This window comes from Carcharodon carcharias, chromosome 7 (genome assembly GCF_017639515.1).
Source record: "Carcharodon carcharias isolate sCarCar2 chromosome 7, sCarCar2.pri, whole genome shotgun sequence".
Taxonomy (NCBI): Eukaryota; Metazoa; Chordata; class Chondrichthyes; order Lamniformes; family Lamnidae; genus Carcharodon; species Carcharodon carcharias.
Genome location: NC_054473.1, coordinates 22,744,431 through 22,755,707, shown reverse-complemented (window position 1 = coordinate 22,755,707; position 11,277 = coordinate 22,744,431). Strand labels below are relative to the sequence as shown.

The following is an 11,277-nucleotide window of genomic DNA, read 5'->3' as shown; positions in this document are numbered from 1 at the left end:
CTCCTCCATCACTGAGACTGGGGATATTTGTGGAGCCTCCTCCTCTTGTCAGTTGTTTAATTGTCCACCACCATTCATGACTGGATGTGGCAGGACTGCAGAGCTTAGATCTGATCTGTTGGTTGAGGGATCACTTAGCTCTGCCTATCTATCACTTGGTGCTTATGTTGGTTGGCATGCAAGTTCACCTCATTTTTAGGTATGCCTGGTGCTGCTGTCATGCCCTCCTGCACTCTTCATTGAACCAGGATTGATACCCTGGCTTGATAGTAATGGTAGAGTGGGGGGAGATGCCAGGCCAGGAGGTTACAGATTGTGGTTGTATCCAATTCTGCAGCTGCTGATGGCCCACAGTGCCTCATGGATTCCCAGTTTGAGTTGCTAGATCTGATTGGAATCTATCCCATTTAGCACGGTGGTAGTGCCACACAACACAATGGAGGGTATCCTCAATGTGATGATGACGCTTCGTCTCCACAAGGACTGTGCAATGGTCACTCCTACCGATAATGATAGATGGGTGCATCTGCAACAGGTAGGTTAGTGAGGATGAAGTCGAGTATACTTTTACTTCTTGCTGACCTAGTTGATAGTTATGTCTTTTCGACTCAGCTAGCTTGGTCAGTAATGGTGCTACCAAGTCACTCTTGGTGATGGATATTGGATTCCCCACCCAAAGTATATTCAGCCACCTTCAGTGCTTCTTTCAATTGGTGCTCAACATGGAGGAGCACTGATTCATCAGCTGAGAGGAATTATTCAAACCATAATTTGAAATAGGTAAAAGTACAGGGAAAATAATTTTAGTAATTGCTGCCTATTAAACAATGCATTAGCATGGTGGTTATGGTCTTGGGTCAATAATCTAGATGTTATAAATTCAAATCCCACCAGTGCAAGCTGTGAAACCTCTGTCATTTCTGGACTGACATCAGAAAAATTATCATGAAAACTGCTGAACAAGAGATAAAAACCCAGCTATTACAATTCTGGAAACCTAGTGCCCCTATCTAAAAAGAAAGACTTGCATTTATATAGTATTTTTCACAACCCTCCAGTCATCCCAAAGCAAACTTTGCAGCCAATTAAGTACTGTTAAACTGTTGTAACATAGGAAATGTGCAGTCAATTTGTGTACTGCAAGCTCCCACAAATAGGAACATGATAGCGACCAGATAATCTGTTTTAACAATTCTGTAATTAGGGTTAAATATTTGCCAGGACACTGGAAATAACTCACCTGATCTTCTCCAAAATGGCGTCATGGGAACTTTAACATCCACCTGAGAAAGCAAACAGGGTCTTGGTTTAATGTCTCACCTGAAGATGACACCTCCGACAGTACAGGACTCCTTCAGTACTGTAATGAAGTATCAGCCAAGAGATTTTTGTGCTCAAGTGTCTGATGTGGTCTACATATGACTACAGCTCTAAACTATTTGATTGGTTCTTAAGCCATTCAGATGTAGGGTAATTGGGGACAAGCAATAAATGTTACCTTACTGTTGCCGCTTGCATGCCAAGGCCAAGATGAGTAGACGGAGCTTTATTTTTCATTTAAGTGTGTTGCTTCTGGGAAACTATTTGCACGTTCAACTCAATAGAGTCCCAGTTACTTTACCTCAGACTGCAAATCACTAAAAGGGGTTTTGAGTGTAATATATATTGAAAGGAGAAAACACAGATTATGGGTACATTATTCTCAATCAGTGCTAGTGACATAAAGTTACCTTTTGGGTGTCTTCTACTTAGAAATAGAAAGAAAGCAGAAAACCAATAGATACTGAATGAGTCACACCTGAAGGATGGTGTTGGACGAACTGAACTTTGAATCTCCATTCAGACAGAATGAAAAATATTTGCAGCTGGGAAATAAACTTGCCGCCCTCCTCTTTTTATCATTGACTTTTGACACCTGTTGAGTAGATAACATTTCACAAGTGTTCTAGGCCCTGTTACAAGTTCACATCCGCCAAACTTTGACTGCGAAGGTGGCTCCCTCAAATCAGCACTGCCCTCTTCATTCATTGACTGAGAGGCCTAGACTTCATAGTGTAGCAATGTGAGCTGTTCTCTGTTATATCTGCTTGATTGCTGTTCCCTTTCCTCTCTCATCATTATTATTGTTAATCTGTTAAATTGTTCACCTAATCTGGTATTCATCCAGTGTAAATATCTACACTGCAGTGTGTGTTCAATAAAAGGCAGTGTGGTACCATTGCACGTTTTCAGTAGAATGCTCCATAGTTCAGGTCTTCTCAATGGAGGGGTCCGCAAGAAGGTTTCAAGGGGTCTGGCAACATGTAGGCAGAAGCATTGCTTCTTTTTTTGTTTGATGAAATATCGTGGCACCCATTCTCAAATCAGCACAATCCCACAAAGGGTATGTGGTATGTTGAGGCCGTTGGAAAGTTGACATTAATTAGAATCTATCAGCAGCCATGTTTGATTATGGCAAATCATTAAGGAAAAGAAGGTCACAACTGGAGACAGGCAGTGGCGTATGGACACCATCCTAGCAGCTCAACTGGAAGCAGTAAAGCTGCAACTTCTAGGTAAGCCTCAACTCCCTTCGTCTCACCGAGGTTAATGTTGGTTGTTAGCTGTACAGGTTGCAGCACGACCCTCTCCCCACACCTCTCCACACGCCCATGGATCCAACCTCTGGAGGCTCTGTGTTCCCTTGTCCACTCCAGATGTGCTGAGGTCACTACTCAACCACCTGCAGGTGGCAGATTCAATAGCCCATGAGACAGGAGGTCAGACGTGACAACACATTGTCCTGCACCTCCCTAGAACTGGGAAATAATGTGGTGCAGATTCACAATATGACTTAGCAAAACATTCCCTTTATGGGGAAGTGAAAAATAAATCACTTCAACAGTACACATACTGGCAAACAGGTCAGTCAACATCTACAGGAAGAGAGGCAACATTTCTTCAGAGGATTTTGGGGTATGTGAGCCTTTGTTCACCCACCTGGGGTATTTTATGTTTTGTTCATCCATGTGCGATATCTGATGATATGTTCACCTATTTGAGCTTGGGGTCTTATACTTTACTCACACTGAGGCCAGGGCTGGGTTATTTTAAATATATATTTTGATTCTTGGGATGTGGGCAAGATTGGCATTTATGCTCGTTTATGCTGGGTTTATCTTTACACACTCTTTTGAGCAAGGGTGCAACACTTGCAGTTCTCCACCACACCAGAGTCTAAGGAAGACTGGAAAAATATGGCCAGTGCCTCTGCAGTTTCCACTCTCACTTCCATCAGTATCCATGGATGCATCTTATCTAGCCCTGGTGCTTTATCAACTTTAATTATAGATAGCCTAATACCTCCTGCTTATCAGTTTTAAATCCTTCCAGTATATTAATTACCCCCTCTTTCATATGGCCTGGATAGCATCTTCTTCCTTGGTAAGGACAGATGCAAAGTACTCATTTACTACCTCAGCTATTCCCCCTGCCCCCATGTGTAATTCCCTGTAGGAGTCCCAAATCAGTCCTTTTACTATTCATATGCCAATAGAAAACTCTGGGATTCCCTTTTATATTGGCTGCCAGTCTCTATTCATACTTCCTCTTTTCTTCCCTTATTTGTTTTTTTTACTTCCCCTCTGCCTGGATCTTCATTGTATTATCCATATGACATCTGTCATAAGCACACTTTTTCTTCTTTGAATTAATCCCTATCTTTTTTGTCATCCAAGGAGTTCTGACTTTCTTTGCCTTACCTTTCCCTTTCAATGGAATATACCTTGACTGTGCCTGAACTCTCTCTCTTCTTTGAAGGTGGCCCATTGATCAGCTACCATTTTTCTTGCCAACTTTGGCCTGGATTTCAGGCCCATGACAGACATTGTGGCGAAAGTGCTGGGAATAGGCAAAATTTCTAAACCCTGCCCCCAAAACCCAGAATCTCCCATCTTCACAGGGGCAGGACGGGAGTTGGGCTGGGATTCTTGCAAGCGTGATTCGCAGGGTCAGCTGGTATTTAAACCACCAGCTGCCTCCCCTAACTTCTGATTTTTGAACACTAGCTGTGTGAATCCCGGAGTGTGCACAGCAGGCCTGATAAGAGGAGGGCTGAACCTGGTGGATTTTTTTGGATAGCCCTTTGGAGAGATTCGGTACCCCTTTGAATAGGGTCCCTATTTGGGAGAGAGAAGGCACCCTGTGGTATTGTTAGAATTAAACGTTATTATGCCCTTTTTATGCACAAACTCATTGGGTGGAATTTCCCGAGCCCGCTGACGGCGGGCATGATAGGTGGCCTGGGTGGAAAATATGGCGCAACCTGCTTCACAACAGCGTGATGGCAGGGCACGGTCATCCGCTGAGCCCGCCAACGGTGGGCCACATTTCCCACCATCAAGCGGTGGGAAGCCAATTGTAATACGTTAGCATGTAATTAAAAGGCCATCCCGCCAAGCTCTTGGTTCCCCACTGTATCGTCCGTCCGCATCGGCGGGAAAGCACGCCGACGTGTTTCACAACAGCACTTTGGGGGAATGGAGGTGAGTGAGCAGCAGCGTTCACCACAGTTCGCCTGTTGTTTACAGGCCTCAGGGGAACCGGGGGGTGGGGGCAAGTGCTGGCCAGCCTCGTAGGAGACCGAGGTTGTTGGTGGGGTGGGTGGGGCCAAGTGCTGCCCTGGTGCTGACTGTGTACAGGCAATCGAGGTAGGGGTCAGGGTAAGTGAGGGGAGTGGCCGCGCATTAGGGACACCTGTATAAACTGACCTTGTCTCTGCAACTAAGACAGATCAGGCGCAGTCACAGTGATATGATTGGGGTCAGCCTCCTAGGCTGCCCGCTCATGCAAGCAACGTGGTAGCACCAAAGGGCCATCAAGTGCTCCATACCTTACCCTACCCCGCATCCCTCCTGCTGCCCTGGCACAGGTTTCGATTCTGCCGCCACTTTATTGGAAACGCAGAGCAGTTGGACTGCAAACATTGTACAATCTCCTCGCCAATGCTGGCCATGTAGCAGTCATTGCTGTAGGTGCTCACAGCCCCTTGCAATCTCAGCATCCCGGTTTGGACCAGTGTCCCCCATGTCGCAGGTTGACAGGGCAGCCATGCAGTGCACTCACCTCTGGCCTTCCGAGGGGTGACCAGCACTCTCCGGGAAGCATTAAGGGGCGGTCACACAGGGCCAGGAAAGGTGCTAAGTACACCCATGAAAACGATATCTCTCTCTGTTTCATGCTGCAGGAGGACCACGTCAGGATCATGGATCCTGGTCACCTCGCTGTATGCCTGATGGCCTACAGAGACCTAGAAGATGGAGGAGCGAGTGACTGAGGCACCTGGCTGCAGAAAGGCAGGAGCAGCAGCCTCATGAAGGGGTATCAGGGGCTTCCCTACACGCTGCCCAGGAGCGACAGTGAGCCTTGGCTGGTCAGCGCCTAGCGACACACAGGGTCTATAGACACCGCCTGCCATTCCTGCAGATGACTGAGAACCAATGTCGCCAACGACTGCGCATGTGTAGGGACCTGGTGGCTCACAACTGACATTTACTGCAGGACTTGGCGCCAAGGAGGACATGGAGGGCATCCACTGCCAGTGGCTGTGAAAGTGACCGTGGGGCTCAATTTCTATGCCAGTGGCTCCTTTCAGGGTTCCACAGCTGACCTCTGTGGGATTTCACAATCTGCCACACACAAATGCATCCATGAGGTCACGGATGCCATCTTCTCCATGGCAACAACTTTGTGCATTTTGCCCGCGAACGGGACAGCCGGGGTGCAAGGGCCATTGGATTTGCCCTGATCTCGGGATTCCCACAGGTGCAGGGTGATTGACTGCACTCATGTGGAGCTCAGGTCTCCGTTGCTATACTTGGTGGACTTGATAACTGCAAGGGCTTCCACTCACTGAACGTGCAGCTGGTGTGCAACCACCAGAAGTGCATCCTGCTGGTGTGTGCACGGTTTCCAGGAAGTGTGCATGAAACCTACATGCTGAGTCACTTGCAGGTCCCTGCAGTCTTCCAGGGTCCACAGAAGCTGCAGGATTGGCTCCTTGGGGACAAGGGCTACCCGCAGAGGCCATGGCTGATGACTCCCATGTGGTGGCCTCAGACTGCAGCAGAGCGACGCTATAATGAGGCTCATGCTGCAACTCGCAACTTGTGGAGCAAACCATCGGGATGCTGAAGATGAGGTTCCGGTGCCTGGACCGGTCTGGTGGAGCCCTGCAATACAGTCCGCAGAGGGTATCACACATCTTCGTCATCTGGTGTGCCCTTTACAACCTGGCGCTGCAACAGGGAGATGAGGAGGAGATGGAGGAGCTGGAGATCTCCTTGGATGAGGATGGCGCTGACGCGGATGAGGGTGAGGGGCTCCTTTGTGGTGACGATGACGGTGCAGGCACGCTCAGGAGGCCCTCATAGCTGCCAGATTTTTGGAAGATGCTGATGACATGCAGTGAGGTGTCCCCGTAGATCCTCACATCACGGTTGTGAACGTTTGACTTCAGTCTGGCTTATGGCAGTGCCAATACCCTCTGTGAGAATGCTCCTGTCATGGAGACGCAGTGGAGGCCCTAATAATCGCTCAATCGCAGTGACATGCAGTGAGGGCACTCCATAGATCTTCACATGGCCTCTGAGAATGTCTGACTCCTCTCTGGTTGAGGGCAGCTCACTTGCGCTCCATGATCAGAGCCATCTCAGAGATACAACCATGAAACTTTAGATGCATCTGATGTTGTGTCCGCCTTCAGCACCTCAGCCCTTCAGGAGCTGGTGCACATTATCACTGGTCGCAGATGCTGGTGTGATGGGGGCCAGCCCCACCTTAAAGGTGCTGAGAGCACACAGAGAATGGGAGAACTCTATGGCACCTGCCCACGATATTCTGGCAGCAATGACCGGCACCACCAAGATGCAGACATCAGTAATGTTTCCAGGAAGTGTGAGGTTGGACCAATTCTGTGGCCTGAAGGCTGCACAGAGCACAGGGAAGAGGCCCTGGACCGAGACACCTGCCTTTTATATTTTGTGCAGAAATGTTGCACATTTGAGTGACAAGAACACTGCTCATCAGAACAAGGAGCCATAGGCAGGGAGACATTCTTAGGAGTTAATTGACAATAGTGAACAATAGGCACAAGTGTGGCCAGACTGTGCAACTGCTTTTACCTAACTTTCCTAACGCTGCCTCTACGTCTTGGTGCTTCCCGGACATCTACAGTGGAGGCAGAAGCAGCCTGCTGACTGTGATGACTTTGGGAGGCGTCTTCTAGAGGGCCAAGACTTGGTGGGCCCAGGCCTGCTTTCGGGGTCCTGCTGTGTGTCAGTGGCACCCTCCTTGGCCTGTGAAGCTGGACCTGTGGAGGTCACAGGAAGAGGGGAGTCGGATGGGCCGGTCACTCCCAGAGTCACCTGGGTGGATGGCCCCGGAGTGTGCATCTGCTGATCTTCCTTCCTCTGTGTTCCCGAGACCCCCTGGCTAACTCCGTGAGCGGAAGGGGTGGCTAGAGTGTGATCGAGCTGGCCAGCACCCCTCTGGTGTACACACTGTTGGAGGCTAACTATGGCTTCAGCGATGGAGTTAAGCCCACGCAACAGTGCAGGAGGGACATCCTGGACCAATGTCTCCATGGCAGCTGCTATTCTGCCAATGTTGACCTCAGTGCGTTGTAATACCGGCACTCTCACCTCAGTCTGAAGGCAGAAGGACCACTCCAGCATGCCTTGCAATCTCAGGAGCGCAGTGGACATCCATTCCTGATGTTCCCGAGCTTGCCTTTGCAGCTCAATGACCAAGTCCAGTGGCTCATCATCGGACTCAAACTCAGCAACATTCTGGCCTCCAGGAGTCCTCCAAGTGCCGGAGACCTGGAAAGTCCCTGCCTCCAGCTGCTGTGGATCAGACAGTGCGATGTACTCACCAGATTGTGATCCCGAGGCTACTCTAAAGCTAGGTCCCACCGAGGTGCATCTCTGTGCTGGTGGAGGGTGTGGGTGAGCGCTGTGCTGGGTCTTCAGGGAGGGTGCCTCCAGAGGTTTCTTCAGGGGTTTGATTGGAGGCCTTGGGTCATGGACTCTGTTGGCTGTTTGGCAGATGTACTGCGAAAGCAAGGGGAGATAATTAGTGCATGGCAGTGGCCTGTAAAAGAGGACACATCACTCAGGACGTGGTTGTCTGATGGATGTTGCACTGCTGGGTCCTCACTTGGTAGAGCAGCGCCGATCTCACCATCAGCACAGGACCGGTCCCAGTCATCGCCGGCCAGCTGGATGGCTCTGTTTACGAATTCTGTCAGAACTTTGATCTCTGGCATCCCTCCACCTGTCTGCGACCTTTCCCTCCTGTTGTGAACCAGTTTCTCCTGCATGGATAGAGATGGGGAAAGTGTATCAGGACACCTGCCGGGCCAGATGGTAAGTATGCCTGGCCCGGTGGGTGGTGAGTGGTCCCATGTATGGGATGAGGACAATGACGATGTGTGTGTGAAAGGGTGAATGGTAATGTCCCTTGCACTGGCAGTGAGTGAGGGTCCTGTGGGTGTGTGTGTGTGCGAGTTGGGAGGAATGAAAGGAGTGACTTACCCTGGCGGAGCTGAGGAGATCGTTTATCCTTTTGCGGCATAAGGTGGCTGTCCTCCTCTGCAGGGCGTTTGCACTGACCACCGCTGTCACTGCCTTCCAAGCTGGGTTGATGACTTCACTGACCATCCTGCAGTCAGAGCAGGGGGGTAGAGCACATCCAGTCAGGCTTCCACGACATCCAGCAGTCGCTGGAGAGACCCGTCATTGAAGCGAGGGGCTGCTGTCCTTTTTTCCTTTGCTGGCCATGTCTCCCGGGCAGCGGTGGTGAGCTGGTGGCGATGAGCGCTTTGCTGGCAGCTGCCTTTTAAAGATGGCGGCCGGTGTGATGCAACAGCGGGGTGATGGCGGGCAGACAAATGAGAGCCCGCTCGCCTTGGAAACGGCATGTTTTGCGGAGCAAATAAATAATGAGGTGGGTTTGGGATGATATGGCATGAAAACCCACCATTTTCGTCAGCAGGTAGGACCTTAAACCAGCTTATATTTCAACTCTTTCTTGGACTCGAACTCAAGTTCTGTCGAAGGGTCATGAGGACTCGAAACGTCAACTCTTTTCTTCTCCGCTGATGCTGCCAGACCTGCTGAGTTTTTCCAGGTAATTCAGTTTTTGTTTTTGTTTTGGATTTCCAGCATCCGCAGTTTTTTTGTTTTTAGAACTTCATTTTACCTGTTCGCTACTGCACTTAGTGCAATTCTGGGAAATTTCTGCCCATTGGAACTGTCGAGTTGTCCAGGAAGTGCCCAGCTGTCCAAGAACTGTCAAGCTGTCCAGGAACTGCCAAAGGATACTAAGTAAGTTGACATGGAGAGGTTAAGGGCAAAGGGTGGTGGGCAGGGGGTATAGGGCGGCATGAGTTGGCACTAAGTTCGGAAAGGAGGTATGAGGAACCATGGAGGTGGACAGAAGGTCGTGGGTTGGCACAGGGGTATGAAGGGCCATGGGAGTGGTTGGGAGTTATGGATTGGCATGGATGCGGTATAGCGAGTGTGTGTGGTTGTTGTGGGCTGAAGGGATTTTTTTTGTTTTATTATTTTTTATTTATTTACACACCGTGCTGAAGCACAGAGGCAGGCCTTGCGCCCAGCCTGCCCTGCACACTCATTCTGGGGTTGCACGGCCTGACTCCTATTTCAGCCCTCAACCCTGACCACAAATCTGACCTGCGGGCAGCAATTGTTAAAAGTTGGGTTTGCTGAGCTGGAATATCTCCTGACTCGGCGGACCTGATCTGGGGGTGAAAGTCTGGGCCTCTGATTCCAATTTATTTGGCCTAGATCCATTCTTACCCCATTGAAGTTGGCTTTTCTGGTTTTTTTTTAAACTCTAGATTGTTCCCATTTTGAGTTCCAAGCTTTTGAGAAATTCCTCTAAATAGATTCCTATTATACACACACATGTGAACACAACAAAATGGCGATGAGGATGGGATCAGCTAGAAGATTAAGGAGTTTAACAGAAGGCTCAGCTTTCCTTCCCAAAATCTTCTGTAAATTTCTTCATCTTGTTAGGACCCTCAGCACTGATGGTGATCGAGGGGTTGCCTGTGAGTGAAACATGTCAAACGTTCAAACCACAGGCTCCAGCAGCTTATCACTGGGAACGTCTGCCCAGGTCATCTCAATGGTAGCCAGGGCCCCAGGAGAACAGGGCATCAAAACAGATGGATTTGTCCTGGATGGACCTCAGATCTTTTAAAAATGGGTTGCTGATTGCACTTGCTGGACTGGCTGCACTTCCTGGGCAATTCCTGGACAGCTCGACAGTTCCAATGGGCAGAAATTTCCCAGAATTGCATCATGGACAATTAAACAGATATCTGTGCTAGAATATTCCTGGTGGATATTCCTGCCAAGTTCCCTGAAGTCAGCCTCTGTCAGGTAGTGAGTGGTTGTGCCCAGGAGTGATTTAAAGATATGGACCCTTGCTGGCTCCTCTGGTAAATCCATTTCTCAAATCTCCTCCAAATGGCAGGATCCAGCACCTAGGGGATATTTGCTGTTCCCAGAACAGCTATCAGCCAGAGCCCACTTGCCAACCAATCAGCACTCTCTTCTTATGCAGTATAAATTGTTGTTTTTCCCTTATATTGGTATTCTTGTGAAGTGTCCTGATGAGTGCAAGATGAAAAGCTTCAACATGTCCCTTTTTTTGCAGCAAGATCTCATCAATATGATGGCGGGTTTGTGCTGCTGAGCCAACTCAAACTGATTTTTCACATGTTTCTTGCTCTCTCCTAACCACCTGGAGATGAAGACACAAAGAACATGTTGTTATTGGTCATGGTTGCTACAGCATTGGCTTGGTGGACTTCTGGGTGGGCCAAAGAGCAGATGAGGGAACTTGATGGGTAAAATCACAGCTTCCTTCAATCCTTGCTACCTCCAATCCTGCCACATTATTCCACTGGCCATTTGGCTTCTCCAACACAATATCATCCATCGCCTGCTCCTGCAGCTTCTTCTTTGCTGGATTCTCTCCCTCACTGTCACTGTTGCTCTCCATGTCATTTTGTTATGTTTGTATCTCCATGGCAGAAAGTTCACTCTCCGCACTGATCACCAAGCGCTGACTACATAGGCCACTACAATCCTTAGTTGCTGTGTGCTTATTATATACTGAAAGTACAGAAATTAGCATGAACTTGGGTTACATTATGTGTTCTCTCTTTACATAAGGTGTAATAGAGCTATTTCAGCAGGAATG

The 11,277-nt window shown here is 48.9% G+C and overlaps 1 pseudogene; it reads right to left on the bottom strand.

Annotated features, from left to right (window-relative positions):
- Positions 1-10,139: 10,139 nt before the first annotated feature.
- LOC121279979 lies at positions 10,140-11,076 on the bottom strand (annotated as a pseudogene).
- Between the last annotated feature and the right edge of the window lie 201 nt (positions 11,077-11,277).